The following is a 19,146-nucleotide window of genomic DNA, read 5'->3' as shown; positions in this document are numbered from 1 at the left end:
TGCTTTGAATATCTATTCCAGCACTTAATTTTTACCTTTTCATCACGGTTTCGATCATTCTTTATCAAAATACAAATTGTCTCATGGTCTGAAATTTTACCATCGGCCTCTGTAACAGAATGAACGTTGTCAAAATTGACAAACACGTGATCAATTAATGTACGCGAATGTCTGGAAATTCTCGTAAATTCTGAAACCGTTTGTGTTGAATTGTAAAAGTTAGCTAACTGCTTCAATTGATTCCAATTTGGATCATTTAACCAATCAATATTGAAATCACCAGCAATGACATTTAATTTGTTTAAATCAACGAAGTTATCCCACCAGTTATCTAATATCTCTAAAAAACGCTGGTTACTTGAACTAGGGGAGTGATATAAAAGTCCGAAGTTTCATGCCTCCTTCAACTGAAATTCCAAGGAACCAATTGTTTTCAACAGATTCGTTTGATAGAATGTTGAATGTTACTGATTCCTTGGCGTAAATAGCAATCCCACCAGTATGTCTGGAATGCGAAAGGCAAAAAGCAACTTTGTATCCCGGAAAACTATACTGATCAAATGCATCAGCATCTACTATATGAGTTTCGGTTATAAATACTAACATTGGACGTTTTGTTTCCACAAGATGCCGCAAAGCAACATAATTTGTAGATAAACCAGCAATATTCAGATATAGTATTTCTAACTTCCTCTCACATTGCGATTCTTTTAGCTGCTATTTACTAAAAAACATGTTGTTTTTTCTTTTTTCGCACAGTCTCCGATAAACCGGACACTGTGAACTAGAAGCTGGATGTTTAACGTCCAAATTCATTTTCAATTCTTTATTTGACTTTAAACAATTCACGCAGTTAAATTCAGTTGAAGAGCAATCAGATGTCTTGTGTTGCCCGCTACATTTGGAACATGTTTCAGGATTAACACACTCCGTGCTTTTATGGCCAAATTCTCCACATTTAAAACAACGCAAAACATTAATGGCCTCTTGTACAGGACACTTATCCCACCCAATGCTTACTTTTCCAGCACTCATCAAGGCGTTATAAGTATCTTTGTCAACTTCAACAATTACATTATATTTATTATATTTGAAGCGAGTATTTTCGTACTCCGCAATAACTTTTACTTCATTGACGTTGATGTCATTTTGACTTTTCAACAGGTCAACGAAGTCTTCAGAGGAATACCGATCACTCATTCCCACAATTTTCAACTTTGGTTTCGGAATTGTGGGAATAACAGCACTATACTTTTCACCTAGATTGCTCTCTATATCTTTTTTCACAACCTCAACATTATCCCCTGTTGCACACTCAGCAATAATCGAGCCATTCTTTCCGTTCCTAAAATTACTAATTTTGTGTATTTTTGGATCCAATTTTTCTTTCAAAAATAATCTAGTGTTTTCACTAGATTGAGAAGACTCGACTGGTTTGATCACAATGACCGGCCGAGCCTTACGGTTCTCTTTTCTTTGATTTTTTTTGAAAACGGCCCCAGTTGACCCCGCTAAAACGTTCGCGTAGGTTTGTTTATTGCAACAAAAAACCTCGTCATCGCGTCTCGAATCGTCCACAATCAGTTCATCGCGTGCTAAAAACATTTTCTTACTGGGATTTGAGTCCGATTCAGAGTGAACCTTTCTCTCATTACGTGCTCTCTTTCTGTTCATTGAGGCTGCATTATTTTCCCGATCTTTGATTTCAAGATATTTTTTGAAATCATTCAGCTTACTGGCAACACTGGTTTCAATGCATACTATACTCTCACGCAGAGAGTCACTGACCGATTTCAAAATCATCTCGATACCACTTGAAATTGCCGTGTTTATCTTTGATTCAATTTTGCTTTGGTTATCGGTAAGCGACTGAGACATAGATGACAATACACCCATAATCTTGGTCAGCTCACCACTCAAAGCATCAATGTTTCCGCCGTCATCTTGGGCTGATAGACATGATACACATTTAAACGCAATATTATCATTATCATTTACGACTTTCGCTGCTATTTTTGTCAGTGGTGTGCAAACTCTATGGAATTGAGACTTGCATTTACCAACGCAAATAACAGGATCATCGCTAATGCGAATGGTATTGCCACATTTCGCACAATCCATTATCCCGATACAAACAAGCAGACGCCGCTGCAGACAAATACGCTGGTATCGTCCAGCAGCAACGGCAGAGGCTATAGGCAGCGAACAATGAAAAAAACAACAATGAAATTTCTATCAGCAGCCGTAGCGTCTATGTGATATAGACGCGGTGGTCGGCGCTGGCACAAATTGAATCAATAAAAAACAAAATAAATCAAAAGCATGCAAAGACACTTCTACTTATCCGTTAAGATATCCAATTTGGCCGTCGGATCACTAGCACTAGATCACCTATAGCACTTTATTTCACTTAAAAAAAAAGCTTTTTGAATTAGACACTAGTGGTACACAAGCTACCATGTTCACCGTATCACGTAGATGATTGGTTGCAAAACTGGCGTCACTCCATACAAGGTGCAATTGTCTATGTTAAGTCGTTTTATTCGACTGTCTAACTACTGTCTGTTTTTCTAAGTTAAGTCGTTTAATTTTACAAATATTCCATGGAAAGGGGAAAAGGGCTTGAATTCTTGTATTGTATATTAATATTTTTACAAACAATCAGCCTCAGGAAGGTCTAAAGTCACCGTGTCCTTTCCCCTTACTAGTGGATATTTGCATCAGATGAAATAACTAAAACGTGTTAAAACGAGTATATTACGGTGAGTAAATTTAATCGATTTGCCAGAACGTATTTATGGTTCTATTTGGGGCCCCAAACAATTCTGACACTACCGGAAGTGGATTGATCGATAGCTCTCTAGGAAGAAACATGCGAAAAAGTTTTCCTATTCTAATTTTCCAATGCACCAATTAGAGGTACGAGTAATCCATATTCGGCAGGTTTAGCATTGTCTGGGGGCCTAAATTGAACAAAAAAAAAATTTGTTCTGACTCGGTGCTGTCAAGTTTGCATTTTTCCATGTAACGGTTACCCACCTTAGCGTAAATGTACGTTTTTGTGCATGTGTTTGTGGGTGGGTTTATATGTGTTTTTAGGCGTATTTGTCTAATTGAAACTGCCGATGGATAATAACTGACGTTTGACCGAAACACGATTGATGAAACTAATTCAACTGCGGAAGTAGTCGAGTTTTTACGCCAAGCTATGCGAACAATCTGCGAGAAAAATGCATGTTTATTCGCATAAACTGGCGTAGCGGTTTTTCTGAATCAATTACCACGGGCAGACTCGTATAATCCATGGGGCCTCTATTCAAACATCAATCTTCATAAAATTGACAGATTATTGACGTGAGACTACGTCTTTCTTCACTATACTGAGGTACATTCTGTGAAAACTGGATTGAATATGTAACGTTTTCGGTTGGTGGAATGGAAGATTTTAGACGCTAATAGCGTTCAAACAACTGTTCCGATTTCAATAGTTGCAATACCGTTGGAAAGCTAAAATATACAAGATTTGTATAACATGATAATTTCAGTTACCATTTTCTTATTACTCTGTGAAAATTGCGGAAAAGTTTGAAGGTCGAATATCGACATACATTTTTCATACGATTAGTATATTTCCCTAACGCAGACTTCAAAAACATAGACGAAATGATTTCACGCATTCAGTCATTGGCTAGCAATGCCAGCCAATTGGCATCGCATTCATCACCCAACGTAAGTGGCGAAGAAAGAAAGCAGAGATGCTTCCACGTGATTGGTTCTTCCCCCAATCACCCAAGTTACCCACACTGAGTGATGCTATAAAAGGACATTCCGTGTCGAGAGAAGATCATTCCCTGGTCGACCGTCAAAGCGAACAGTTCGGCTTCCCTTCGATCTGAGTTGGACCCCACCAGTGGTAATCTAATTCAGATATCGTTGTCGGAATACAGCCTGAAATTGGACGTGAACGGCACTGGGGACCATTGGAAGCCGTTAGAAGGGACCATTGGAAGACTTGGAAGCCGTTTGAGTGCTGCCGATAGTGTAGGTATAGTGTGTCGTATATCAAGCGTGTGTGTCTGAGTAGCGTGTGGGTGTGTAAATAGCGTGTGTGTGTATGTGTGAATGGGGTGTGCGTGTATGTGTGTGTAAGTAACGTGTGTGTATGTGTGTGTGAGTTTGTGTGTGTGTATGTGTATGTATATGTGTGTGTATATGTATGTGTGTATATGTATGTGTGTGTGGGTGCATGTGTGTGTATGTATGTGTTTGTGTGTGTGTATGTATGTGTTTGTGTGTGTCTGTGTTTGTGTGTGTCTGTGTTTGTGTGTGTGTATGTGTATGTATGTGTGTTTTTGTGTATGTGTGTGTGTGTTTTTGTGTTTGTGTGTGTGTTTGTGTGTGTTTGTGTGTGTGTGTGTGTGAGTTTATGTGTGTGTATAGCGTTTATGTGTGTATATGTATGTGTGTATAACATGTGTGTGCAAAAATGCATTTATCCAAGGTAAATATTTTATTACAGAATACTTGTATAGGCAACAAGTTAATTATTTTTCCTATTAGTACTTCAATTGGTATTTCTATGACAGTGACCATAATTTTATGCTAGTTAGCATTGCATTGAGCTAGTTTTGCGTTTATTTGTAAGATGGGACTGAGCAAAATTTAGCAACAAAAAGCTTTTTCTTGCGATTTTTTGCGAGCACCGGGTATGTGAAGAAGTTTTTGAGGTTTAAACAAAAAGTGATGAGCAATTACATGGGACTGTTATGCATTTATGGGCAGTTCATGTGGGAATTGGTATTTGTATGCTGTGGTTTATGACAGGTGTGAAATGTTCATGGATTATTGCGTATAGTATTTGTACGTTTGGTGTGTGTTGTATACTATGGCTAGGGCAGAATTATATCTTTACACCAGTGCGTCTTGAACTGTCCTACAGATCAGACGTTTTTTCGGTCGCTTGTGGACTGGTCTTTGACTGCCTATAGCTTCAAAGTTTGTGTTTTGTCAGTGTGTCTTTTAAAGATTACCTGAAAGTTATTTCCCATCAGTCTTTCTCAAGACTACCTACTTTTGAATTTAACATTTGTTTTAACTTTTTTCGTATCACCTGAAATGGCTGGACGGAAAAAGAAACCTCGCATCGCTGCGGGGAGGAAAAGAGAGGCATCTCTTTCTGACACATCGAGTGTCTGTAGTGACAATCCTTTTGATATTTTGCCTGAGCAAGAAGCTGGTGAAATGGAAGTTATTAATAATGAAACTATACAAAATATAAAATCTTTAAAAAAGGAGAAAGTTCCACCTATCGTGGTAACTATTTCTTCTGAATTTAATATATTCAAAAAGGAACTTTCAACGTTTGTTTCTGACGTTAAAGTTACCTATCAAATTGGCCGTAGAGGTGAATGTCGCTTATTAGCCGACTCAGTTAAGGGTCGTGATCGTCTTGTTCAGTATTTAACTGACAAGATGTACAAATTTTTTACATATGACACCAAGAACGCCAAGCCGTTCAAGGTTGTCTTGAAAGGTCTCACCAACGATCAAACCGTTGATGAGATCAAACTTACTTTAACAGAATTACTTGGCATAGCCCCTACCCAAGTAATTCTAATGAAACAAAAATCACGAGGCGAAAACAGTCAGAGAACTGGAATTTCCCTTGTTAATTATTTAATTCATTTTAACCGCAATGAGGTTAACAACTTAAAATTTTTTGAAAAAGCACATGCTTTGTATAATGTGCGTGTAAAGTGGGAAATTTATAGGAAGTATGGCGGAGGTGAAAAGCATATCACCCAATGCCGTACTTGCCAACGTTATGGCCATGGTTCCAAATTCTGTAACATGGACCAAAAATGTCTTAATTGTGGAGACTCTTCTCACAAAAAGGACACATGTCCTGTGAAAGAGAGTAAAAATTTTCGCTGTGCGAATTGTAACGGCAACCATATGTCAAATTTTTATCAATGCCCAGTCCGTTTAGCAATTGTTAAGGCAAGGCAAGGTAAACAAAATTCAATTTCTCAATTAAAACCAACTTCAAAACAAAATTCTCCAAGCGTACCAGTGACGCATAGTTTACCTACTCCTTTGCATACCCGTTTAACTTATGCACAGGTTACAGGTAGTTCGAACATTATACCGCCTAGTGTTGGTAGTTCGAAAATGACCATTAATATGGGTAAGCAAAACACGCTAGAAAATAATTGTACACCTATTACTCCAGCTAATTTTGCTGCCGAAAATATTTTTTCTAATGTCGACTGCCTGGGGCCTATTACGGCAGGTAAACTTTCTTTTTTGCAACAGGCAATGTTCGATCTTATGAACGCCATGTTGCAGGCAAAATCAATGTTTGAAGCCATTCAAATAGGCACAAATTTTACTATTAAAATTGTTTCTAATTTAAAATTTAGCAATGATTTTAAATAAAGCAATTAAAATATTAAATTGGAATGCTCGCTCATTGAAGGCCAATGAGAATGAGCTTTTTAATTTTTTAACAGTAAATAATGTGCATATTGCAATTATTACTGAAACATTTTTGAAACCTAACATAAAATTAAAATATGATCCCAATTACGTGGTTCATAGATATGATAGGATTCAGGGTTCTGGCGGTGGAGTTGCAATTGTTATTCATCGCCGAATCAAACATCGTGCTCTTCCCCATCTTGAGACGAAAGTTATTGAAACTTTGGGAATTGAAGTTCAAACTGAACTTGGGATTTTATTTATTGCCGCAGCATATTTACCATTTCAATGCACACGCGAGCTCAAAAATTATTTTAAAGGTGATTTACAAAAACTCACCAGAAATCGTTCGAAATTTTTCATAATCGGAGATTTTAACGCTAAACATCGTTCATGGAATAATTCTCAAAGTAATTCCAATGGCAAAATTTTATTCAACGATTGTTCTTCAGGATACTATTCTATTTTGTCTCCGAATAGTCCTACATGCTTTTCTTCTGTAAGAAACCCTTCAACAATTGATTTGGTGCTTACAGATCAAAGTCATGTATGTAGTGATTTGATCACACACGCTGACTTTGATTCTGATCATCTTCCAATAACTTTTTCTTTATCACATGAATCAGTTTTAAACCCTATGAGCTCTGTTTTTAATTATAACAAGGCTAATTGGGAAAGATACAAAACTCATATTGAGAGAAATTTCAATAATGAGCTTGATTTGCAAAACGAAGTGAATATTGATTCCGCTTTGGACGCATTAAAATGTGCAATTGTTGATGCCAGGAATTATTCTGTTCCAAAGGCTCAAGTGAAATTTGATTCACCAATAATTGACGAAAATCTTCAACTTCTAATTCGTTTGAAAAATGTCCGCAGACGTCAATATCAACGTTCTCGTGACCCTGTTTTTAAAACTATTTATAAAGATTTACAGAAAGAGATTAAACATAGATTTACTCTTCTGAGAAATCAAAATTTTGAGACTAAAGTTGAAAAATTGAAACCATATTCAAAACCATTTTGGAAGCTGTCGAAGATTCTTAAGAAACCTTCAAAGCCTATTCCAGTTTTAAAAGATGGTGAACGTTTTCTTGTATCCAATGAACAAAAGGCTCAAAGACTTGCTCAACAGTTTGAAAGTGTTCATAACTCAAATTTGAATTTTGTGAGTCCAATTGAAAATGAAGTCACACGTCAATTTGATTTAATTTCTTCCCAGAATTTTTTACCTGCAGAAATAATTGAAACTAACTTGAATGAGATTAAATCAATTATTAAAAATTTCAAAAATATGAAAGCACCTGGTGACGATGGAATCTTTAATATACTTATCAAACATCTCCCTGAGAGCACAATGGAATTTTTAGTGAAAATTTTCAATTGCTGCTTCAAAATTGCATATTTTCCCAAATTATGGAAAAATGCAAAAATTACTCCCATTTTAAAACCGGATAAGAACCCAGCTGAAGTCTCAAGTTATCGACCAATCAGTCTGCTTTCTTCAATAAGTAAACTGTTTGAGAGAATTATCCTTAACAGAATGATGTCACACATCAACGAAAATTCAATTTTTGCAAATGAACAGTTTGGATTTCGCCATGGGCATTCCACAACTCATCAATTGCTCAGAGTTACTAATATGATACGAGCTAACAAATCTGAAGGTTATTCCACTGGAGCTGCTCTTTTAGACATAGAAAAAGCATTCGACAGTGTTTGGCATAAAGGTTTGATTGCGAAATTGCAAACTTTTAATTTTCCAATTTTCCTAATCAAAATTTTAAAAAATTATCTTACTGATCGAACTCTGCAGGTTGTCTATCAGAATTCAAAATCTGATAGATTTCCTGTCAGAGCAGGTGTACCTCAAGGTTCAGTCTTGGGTCCAGTCCTGTACAACATATTCACTTCAGATCTTCCTGATTTGCCTCCAGGATGCACAAAGTCATTGTTCTGCGATGACACAAGCATTTCCGTAAAAGGAAAAAGTCTTCGTGTCATATGCAGTCGATTGCAGAAAAGTTTAGATATTTTTTCTTCCTACTTGCAAAAGTGGAAAATCTCTCCCAATGCTTCTAAAACTCAAATGATAATTTTTCCGCATAAGCCTAGAGCTTCTTTCCTCAAGCCAAACAATAATCACGTTGTCAAGATGAATGGGGTTATTTTAAGTTGGTCCGACAAGGTTAAGTACTTGGGACTAATTTATGATAAAAAACTTATTTTCAAAGAGCACATTGAGAGTATACAAGCCAAGTGCATCAAATATACGAGATGTTTATATCCTCTCATTAACAGGAATTCTAAACTTTGTTTAAAGAACAAACTTTTGATTTACAAACAAATTTTTAGACCAGCAATGCTTTATGCTGTACCGATCTGGTCAAGTTGCTGTTCAACAAGGAAGAAAACGCTCCAAAGGATTCAGAATAAAATTCTGAAAATGATTTTGAAGCGTCCTCCTTGGTTTGGTACACTCGAATTACATAGACTTACTGATGTTGAACCATTAGAAGCTATGTCAAATAAAATTATTAACAATTTTCGACAAAAATCGTTGCAATCCTCAATTGCTACGATAAGCTCTCTTTATAGCCAATAAGTTATCAATTAAGTTAGTTGTAAGTTTACTTCCCCTTTTCTGACAAGTAGGTTTAAATCCCTACGAATGATAAGTCCTAATTGCGAAAGCAAACAAATCCTAACAATTAAAATTACAAATTTCTAACAGTGTTGAGAAGTCACCATTTGTGATTGGACACACATACTCATTATTTACTAATATTTATCATAAATACTTAAGCTACTAACAAATCCCCCCTTTTAAAAAAAAAAAAAAAAAAAATAAAATATCTTTACACCATAGTCCCACGGCAAGCCTACGTTTGTGCACTAAGGCACATACCCTTTAACTTTTTTTGTTGAAATTGTATCTCAATATAATGATTTGGGTTAAAATAACAAAAACGCGTTTTTCTCGCAATGATGGTGTTGGTTGTTACGTCAACTATGTAACCAGGGGCAGTACAGTCCACTGACGAGAAAGTGTTTGCTGTGAACGGATTTGCGGACCAATATGATCCTTTTAGGGAACCGAGAGTTAATTTGAATCCGCCAGTGCCAGAACAGAACACTTATATATATTTATATATGGGATATATTGTGTCATGCCGCAAAAAAGTAAGCAAGCCCCCGAGTCTTACCTTCCAGAGCATTGTACGACTCTGACACCGACTTCTGCCCGTTTTTAATGCAATATGGACAGTTCTCGGTTCTAAAGTCGTAGAATCCGCAAACTGTGCAGAAAACTTCCCTCTCTCTCAGGTAGGACTTGTAGGGGTGGAATTTTCCTCTGCAGTTGAAGTAAACTAGTTCATCCGGAATCTAGATCTCCTCTACTTGAGCTTGGCTGTGCATTGTCTTTGACAGGAAACGCTTTCACAGGCAATGGTGTTTCAAACGGTTCGGGTTTTTTGCTGCCAATTCAACCTCTCACCGCTTGCAAGGGTGTTCCATGGTTTCCCACCTGGCTTGTTTGCTCTTTGGTTGGTGGCGTAATTTACCTCGTGTACCTGTGTAAACCTTGGTTGCTTATCTTTGGCTCTGTACATCGGCATGTTAACTGAATCCAGTTCCCTTCCCCATCAGCGATTTCAGGTTCCTTACGCCCTTAACTACTAAAGAATTTTTATAATCGGAGCGTAGGTTTCTGAAAATGATATCAAATTTGCGTTGCTCACTGGGTTGGAAACCCATGCACTGAAAGATCACTATGACAGCATTATAGTAGTCTTTGAATTTTTCAGACTGCTTCTGCCATCGGTGAGTAGCTCGTTGTTCGTAATAGAAGTCCATGTCCGGAGGTTGAAACTCTAGCTTCAGCTCCGTCACTAACTCGGTCCAATTTTGACAATCTTTATTACTTTTTCCCTCAATGTACCAAGCCCTAGCATCTTCAATGTATAGATGAATTGCTTCATTAAACAAGGCTCGCTTACTCATGTTTTCCACTTCAGCCATAAATTCAACTTCTGCGATAAATTTATTTAACCTTTTTCCTTCATCTTTACCATCATATTTCATTCTCCAGTCCGCTACTGAACGTGGAGAGCGTCTGGGAGCATACAACCTGTCGCTATCCTCACTGGAGGAGCTATTCAAACTGGAACGAATTTCTGTTTCTGCGTTGTATTTTGTTCTGCTATTTTTCCTTTCCGTATTCCTATTCTGTCTCCCTTTCTTTTCCTTTTTTTTTGTTTTCATTCTTCAAACAACTTTTTCCATTTTCTTTTAAGTCGTAACCGATCGACTTGGGAATTTACTGAGCAAAGCTTGAAACTCTTTTACTAACTCTTTTACTAACCACTTTGCTATTTTTTCTGTTGGAGCCCCCATTTCGTTTCCTGGTTTATGGATTTTTGGTAGGCCTTTTATTCTTGGAAGAACTGGATTTGAAGCTCGAAGATGTTGTAATGTATCGCCCAAAGTGGGTTTGCAGTCTTTAATTGTGTTCTCAACTCGTTTTACTATCTCAGCAAGTGGATTAGTTCGTAATTTAAATTATGGACCGTTATCAATTTTTTGAGTCATCTGTTCATCAAAGTCAGTTTTGTCCATAATGACAGTTTTATTACCCTTGTCTCCTTTTAAGTAGAAAACTTGTTTGTCGCGCAACACTTTAACGACCTTTGTATCAGATGAACTTTTATAGCGTGGAATCGTTTTGGCAACATTTGAAAAAGTTTGGCGTACCTCACTAGCTTGTGTTGAAGAAAGTTTGCAACTATCGATACCTGTTTCAATGTCAATGATCGATTGTTCAATGTTCGGTTTCGCGGGGACTGAGTAATTGAGACCCATATTTAGAAAATTCTGTTGTTGTTGTGGAAAATCGTACGAAGACTTATTGACCACAAAGTCGTCAATAAGGTGTACTTTGGCCGCTTTTTTACCCTTGTTACTCTGTCGAAGTAATTGATTTAACTTTTTTATCCCCAATTTACGTTTACGTTCACCCTCAAATTTTTCCGCTACTTTTACTTTTGTCAAAAAATGTTGAAATTCGAAAGGAAAATCTTTAGCTAGTTTCAAATGAAGTGAATAACATTCCAACGTTATAGAGCTAAGTTTACTATAAAGGAACTTGATGCTACTTTTCAAACATTCTCTTTCCATGCGTTTTACGATGGTGGGAGATAAAGGACTCATCACCTTTACCCTATGACTAGTAGGGGTCACATGGTGCTTTAGGCAATTTTTAAGGAAGGAAATTGATTTGTGTATACCCGCAATGCTCTTCTTTAACTTTAAAAACCTCGATGGCTCGTTTGGCTTGAATGCCATTGTCAAATAAATTTCTTTTTGAGCGTCTTAGTAGAATGGAACTGATTATTGAGAATAGGTTATGTTTCCATTTAATTCTACTACAAAAAATCGAATACCCTTTAATCGAATACCGCAGATACGTATTTCGGCTGCTATATGCAACCATCATCAGTGATTACTGATGGACTGTTGAAGAGCATAACTGAGTAACCCCCTTTTGTTATGCGTGTAGGTAAAAGTAGGTAGACGGAAAATTCATAAATTGATGTTAGGTAGTCATATGTTGTGGTTGTTTTTTTGTCCTGTACTGGATCTAGGGTTTTTTGGTAGGATTTTAAAAAAGCCATGAAAAATGATTACCTACGTCTTTATTGAGCAGTGGTGATGGATGTTGTTTGTAGATTTCTAAACTTTCAGATACGTCCAATTTCCATAAATTATTAACGGGGCGAAGCAGGTGAATGTTATCCGAAGTTAGTGGATGTCCCTCATTAAAGACATGTTCAGCCACTTTTGATTTGAAAAGGTGTGGTGGATCATTTTTGGAAACTTTGCATGCTTTGTTAACTTCTGCCATATGCTCTTTAAACGGATTTATCTTTTTTATTGTAAGTGTGAATATGTGTGGGTGGAGGTTCGGTACGTACTGCTGCTTACGTTGACGCTCCTGCTGCCTGGTGTGGGCGACGCTGCTGCCGCTGCTGTGGCGTGGTGCTCTGCAACGTTTCTGCTGCGGGTTGACGCTGCTGTGGCTATCGACGAAGGCGGGGAGTGGGGGTGTGCAGAGTTCAAACGTTGTCTGCTACTACGGTGTTTCTCTCTGGTCTTCCCTCGTTGACGGAGATCGACAGGCCCAGGACGATACCGGCGTGACCGTGCCGAGAAGGGTAAGTCCTCCTTTACGGTGATGGCTCCAAGCCAAAGGACTGTCGCTGGTCCTTTTCGGGTTGGACGTAGCGTGCATCCAGGGCTCGCTAGGCCGGTCGTGTGCTGATTTAGCCGCATGCCACGGTCTAATACACGTTCACTTGGTCGATAAACGGTCCGCAACAACTCCTGTTGCCACTGATAACTCGTACAAAAAAGCTTCTTATTTTCAAACTTGCAACGTAAAGCACACGACTACCAGATACTACCTAATGATGGCTGGCATCTTGGGCCACCAAGAAAGCTTTTCGCGCGGTTTTCTGCGCCTGAAAAAAAAGACAAAATGGGACAAAATATGCGGGTACATTTCAAAAGTACTCGCATATTTTGTCCCATCACATATAAATTCAAACAGCGACCGGCAGTATCATTGGCAACGTAGATGGTGCTACAGAAAAACAACATTAGTATAGTTAATTAAATGACATACTTCTATATGTAAAATAATCCGATATACACTAATCTGGAGCAAAATTTTATGTTTGCAGTTTGTACTACTGTGCAGTTGGACTGTAATGCGGGTACTTTCAATACGGGACAAAAACAACTTGGTATTTTTTCCATGTTTTTCCATACAAAAGTAGCAATTTTAATTTTTTTTCCAGAAAATATGATAACAATTAAGTCGATTCCTGATGATAACTCAAAAGTGACCAAAATCAGTATGGGACAGTTATGCGGGTACCGGCAGTTCAGTGTGTTAACAAATTTCGGTACATTTATTTTTTATATTTTGACTAACCCTACTAACCTATTTTCACAAACAACATTATTATATAAAAATATTTTACTAACCCTGCTATTTGAAACCCTTAAATATAAACGTGAAAGTATAACTAAAAATACATGCACACATAAAAATCTAAGACGAACGGCTAGAGGTCGCACAGTTGTTTTTGCTTTTTGACTTCTGGAGCCTATCTTCTCGTATTCTTATCAAATGTGAGGTCTTGAATTGTCCAGGGATTTAAAATTTTGGAAGGTTAATCAAACTCTATTCTCGAACCCGTTTTATGACATTGTATTTCAATCACATGTTCCAAAATATTAATCCTTCTTCATATATTCCAAATCCCCAAATGTTTTTTCTAATGATACTGCAACAACATATTCTACAGACGGATCACTTCTCGATGGGTCCTCTGGCTTCGGTATCTTCAATAATCATTTAGCCGTTTCCTATAAGATCGATATTCCTGCTTCTGTTTACGTCGCAGAATTAGCTGCAATTCAGTACACCTGTGTTCGCAGCGACTAGGTTCTCAGCATCTCACTTCAATTTACATCATCGCTGCAGGACAATGCTCTTTTCTTTCACTACGCCAACGCAAAATGTCCTTTACGAATAAAGGAATGCTCCGAACTGCCGGTACCCGCATAACTGTCCCATACTGATTAAGGTCACTTTTGAGTTATCATAGGGAATGGACTTTTTTTTTCATCTATAATTTATTTGACACGGCACAAATACAATTTAATGTTTAACGGCGCCAATTATATCTGGTAGCTTACTTTCTAAAGTATCTTAATAACTTAAAGCAAATTTTTTATTCTCGCTGCCGACTACGAACTGAAACTAAATCTAACTTAAAGCTAGAATGATTTGCATTAAAAGCACTGATTTGTTGTTTGATGGTTTTCCATCGCCATAGGTAAGCAGCATATTGAATATGTTCCGCTGCTGGGCCAAGATATTACAGACTGGCATATTGGGTTGTCTCCCTCGGGACCTGAGAGTATCGTGCGCGTCTATTTGCTGTTTCCGGATCCGGGGTCTTAACGTGTTCTTGTCGTTTGGTTGGATGTAGGCGGAAGGGAATAGGATTAAACTGGGGCGTGGATGGATTTCAGGAAAACGTATATAAGGGACATGTAGGATAGGTCACGGCTCGCCAAGACATCACGAACAGGAACAGCCGGCTGCCTACTTTCGGCCTGCAAGGAAGCTATTAATTTAGACCTGGCGTCACGGTGTACAGGGCATGACCAAACCACATGCTCTATGTCGTGATAACCCTCACCACAGGCACAGATACCACTTTCCCCGAGCCCAACACGACGGAGATGCGCGTCAAATCTGTAGTGATTGGACATAAGCCGGGACATCACGCAAATGAAATCCCGACCTACATCCAACCCCTTGAACCACGGGTTCGTCGATACTTTGGGGATTATGGAATGTAACCACCTTCCCAATTCTCCTCTGGTCCAAGCATTTTGCCAACTGATGATCGTATTCTGACGTACAAGTGCGAAAAATTCATTAAAAGTAATTGGTCTTTCATAAATATCACCGTTTGTTGCGCCCACCTTAGCCAAAGAGTCCGCTTTCTCATTGCCCGGTATCGAGCAGTGAGAATGGACCCACGCTAAGGTAATCTGAAACGATTTTTCGGATAAAGCACTCAGATGTTCCCGTATTTTCCCCAGGAAATACGGAGAGTGCTTAACATCTTTCATCGATCGGAGAGCCTCAATGGAACTGAGGCTGTCCGTAAAGTTGAAATAATGGTCCGTGGGCATTTTTTCGATAATCCCTAGGGTGTACTGAATTGCAGCCAATTCTGCGACGTGAACAGAAGCAGGATTATCAAGCTTATGGGAGACGGTTGAATTGTTATTGAAAATACCGAAGTCAGTGGACCCATCAAGAAGTGATCCGTCAGTGTAGAACATATTGTCGCAGTTGATGTTTCGATATTTATTGGGAAAAATTTTGGGGATCTGCTGCACGCGTAAATGATCCGGGATTCCACGAGTTTCTTCTATTATGGATGTATCGAAAAACACAGTAGAATCAGAAGTATTTGATAAGTCGACACGATTTGGAATATTCGAAGAAGGGTTAATATTTTGGGACATGTGATGGAATAACATGTCATAAAACGGGTTTGAAAATTAAGTTCGATTATCCTTTCAAAATTTTCAATCACGGGACGGTTCAAGACCTCACATTTGATAAGAATACGAGAAGACAGGCTCCAAAAGCGGTTTTTCAATGGTAGTACTCCAGCTAAGACCTCCAAACTCATCGTATAGGTCGATTGCATGCAACCTAAGGCGATACGCAAACAACGATATTGTATTCGTTCCAGTTTGATCAGATGTGTGTTTGCTGCGGAGCGGAAGCAGAAACACCCGTATTCAATAACAGACAATATCGTTGTTTGGTAAAGCCTTATAAGGTCTCCCGGATGGGTTCACCACCATTGTCCGGTTATTGTACGAAGAAAATTCACTCTTTGTTGACATTTTTTCATCAGATACCTCACGTGACAACCCCAGGTGCCTTTAGAGTCGAACCAGATACCAAGATATTTGTGTACCAAAACCTGAGAAATCGTTTTACCCATTAATTGTGTTTGAAGCTGAGCAGGTTCATGCTTCCTAGAAAAAACTACTATCTCAGTCTTCTCCGGAGAGAATTCGATACCTAGCTGTAAAGCCTAAGCAGACAAATTGTCCAAGGTATCTTGCAATGGTCCTTGCAAATCGGCAGCTTTGGCTCCTGTAACAGAGATTACACTGTCGTCTGCAAGTTGTCTTATCGTGCATGAATTTGCCAGACATTCGTCGATGTCATTTACATAAAAGTTGTAAAGAAGGGGGCTTAAACATGAGCCCTGGGGAAGACCCATGTAGCTAATGCGAAAAGTTGCCAAATCGCCGTGCGTAAAATGCATGTGCTTTTCGGACAACAAATTGTGCAAAAAATTGTTTAAAATTGGAGAAAATCCTTGTCGGTGAAGTTTGCCCGAAAGAATGTCAATAGAAACGGAATCAAAAGCCCCCTTAATGTCCAAGAACGCAGACTCCATTTGTTCTTTGCGAGCATACGCCAGCTGAATATCTGTTGAAAGCAGCGCAAGACAATCATTCGTCCCTTTGGCACGGCGGAAGCCAAATTGAGTATCCGATAGTAGGCCATTTGATTCGACCCAATGGTCTAAAAGACGGAGTATCATTTTCTCCATCAATTTCCGGATTTAGGATAGCATTGCAATCGGCCTATAAGAGTTGTGATCAGAAGCTGGTTTCCCTGGTTTTTGGATGGCGATCACCTTCACTTGCCTCCAATCCTGCGGTACAATGTTTTGCTCCAGGAGCTTATTGAGCAAGTTTAACGAGCGCCTCTTGGCATTGCCGGGTAGGTTCTTCAACAAGTTGAATTTGATTCTATCTAACCCAGGCGCGTTATTGTTACAGGACAGGAGGGCAACTGAAAATTCTGCCATCGTAAAAGGTGATTCTATCGTGTCGTGGCCCGGAGACGCATCACGAACAATATTTTGCTCAGGAACAGAGTCCGGACATACTTTCCTGGCAAAATCAAATATCTACCTACTTGAAGACTCCTCGCTTTCGTTGACCGTTACGCGATTCCGCATTCTTCGGGCTGTGTTCCAAAGAGTGCTCATCGATGTCTCCCTCGACGTCTCGTTCACGAACCGACGCCAATATCCGCGTTTCTTTGCTTTAGCCAAGCTTTTAAGCTTGGTATCAAGCTCCGAATACCGTAAATAGTCGCCAGGTATACCTCCCTTCTGGTAGGCCAAAAACGCGTCGGATCTTTGCGTGTAGACATCGTAACACTCTTGGTCCCACCACGGAGTGGGAGGCTGTTCTTTAATCGTTACGCCGGGATATTTCTTCGTTTGGGCTTGCAACGCGGCGTCGAGAATCAAGCCCGCGAGGAGGTTGTATTCTTCAAGTGGTGGATGATGTTGAATCGAATCGACCGCTTTTGAAATCATTGCAGTTTGTACTACTGTGCAGTTGGACTGTAATGCGGGTACTTTCAATACGGGACAAAAACAACTTGGTATTTTTTCCATGTTTTTCCATACAAAAGTAGCAATTTTAATTTTTTTTCCAGAAAATATGATAACAATTAAGTCGATTCCTGATGATAACTCAAAAGTGACCAAAATCAGTATGGGACAGTTATGCGGGTACCGGCAGTTCAGTGTGTTAACAAATTTCGGTACATTTATTTTTTATATTTTGACTAACCCTACTAACCTATTTTCACAAACAACATTATTATATAAAAATATTTTACTAACCCTGCTATTTGAAACCCTTAAATATAAACGTGAAAGTATAACTAAAAATACATGCACACATAAAAATCTAAGACGAACGGCTAGAGGTCGCACAGTTGTTTTTGCTTTTTGACTTCTGGAGCCTATCTTCTCGTATTCTTATCAAATGTGAGGTCTTGAATTGTCCAGGGATTTAAAATTTTGGAAGGTTAATCAAACTCTATTCTCGAACCCGTTTTATGACATTGTATTTCAATCACATGTTCCAAAATATTAATCCTTCTTCATATATTCCAAATCCCCAAATGTTTTTTCTAATGATACTGCAACAACATATTCTACAGACGGATCACTTCTCGATGGGTCCTCTGGCTTCGGTATCTTCAATAATCATTTAGCCGTTTCCTATAAGATCGATATTCCTGCTTCTGTTTACGTCGCAGAATTAGCTGCAATTCAGTACACCTGTGTTCGCAGCGACTAGGTTCTCAGCATCTCACTTCAATTTACATCATCGCTGCAGGACAATGCTCTTTTCTTTCACTACGCCAACGCAAAATGTCCTTTACGAATAAAGGAATGCTCCGAACTGCCGGTACCCGCATAACTGTCCCATACTGATTAAGGTCACTTTTGAGTTATCATAGGGAATGGACTTTTTTTTTCATCTATAATTTATTTGACACGGCACAAATACAATTTAATGTTTAACGGCGCCAATTATATCTGGTAGCTTACTTTCTAAAGTATCTTAATAACTTAAAGCAAATTTTTTATTCTCGCTGCCGACTACGAACTGAAACTAAATCTAACTTAAAGCTAGAATGATTTGCATTAAAAGCACTGATTTGTTGTTTGATGGTTTTCCATCGCCATAGGTAAGCAGCATATTGAATATGTTCCGCTGCTGGGCCAAGATATTACAGACTGGCATATTGGGTTGTCTCCCTCGGGACCTGAGAGTATCGTGCGCGTCTATTTGCTGTTTCCGGATCCGGGGTCTTAACGTGTTCTTGTCGTTTGGTTGGATGTAGGCGGAAGGGAATAGGATTAAACTGGGGCGTGGATGGATTTCAGGAAAACGTATATAAGGGACATGTAGGATAGGTCACGGCTCGCCAAGACATCACGAACAGGAACAGCCGGCTGCCTACTTTCGGCCTGCAAGGAAGCTATTAATTTAGACCTGGCGTCACGGTGTACAGGGCATGACCAAACCACATGCTCTATGTCGTGATAACCCTCACCACAGGCACAGATACCACTTTCCCCGAGCCCAACACGACGGAGATGCGCGTCAAATCTGTAGTGATTGGACATAAGCCGGGACATCACGCAAATGAAATCCCGACCTACATCCAACCCC

General features: G+C 38.9%; 1 protein-coding gene across 1 annotated transcript in view; it reads right to left on the bottom strand.

Moving 5' to 3' along the window:
- LOC129731446 (inactive dipeptidyl peptidase 10) overlaps positions 1-19,146 on the bottom strand; it is a 728,939-nt gene that overhangs the window by 423,201 nt on the left and 286,592 nt on the right. The window lies entirely within an intron of this gene.

The sequence above is a fragment of the Wyeomyia smithii genome, chromosome 1 (assembly GCF_029784165.1).
Source record: "Wyeomyia smithii strain HCP4-BCI-WySm-NY-G18 chromosome 1, ASM2978416v1, whole genome shotgun sequence".
Lineage (NCBI taxonomy): Eukaryota > Metazoa > Arthropoda > Insecta > Diptera > Culicidae > Wyeomyia > Wyeomyia smithii.
The sequence above is the reverse complement of the archived record's forward strand: the minus strand, read 5'-3'. Positions and strand labels throughout refer to the sequence as shown.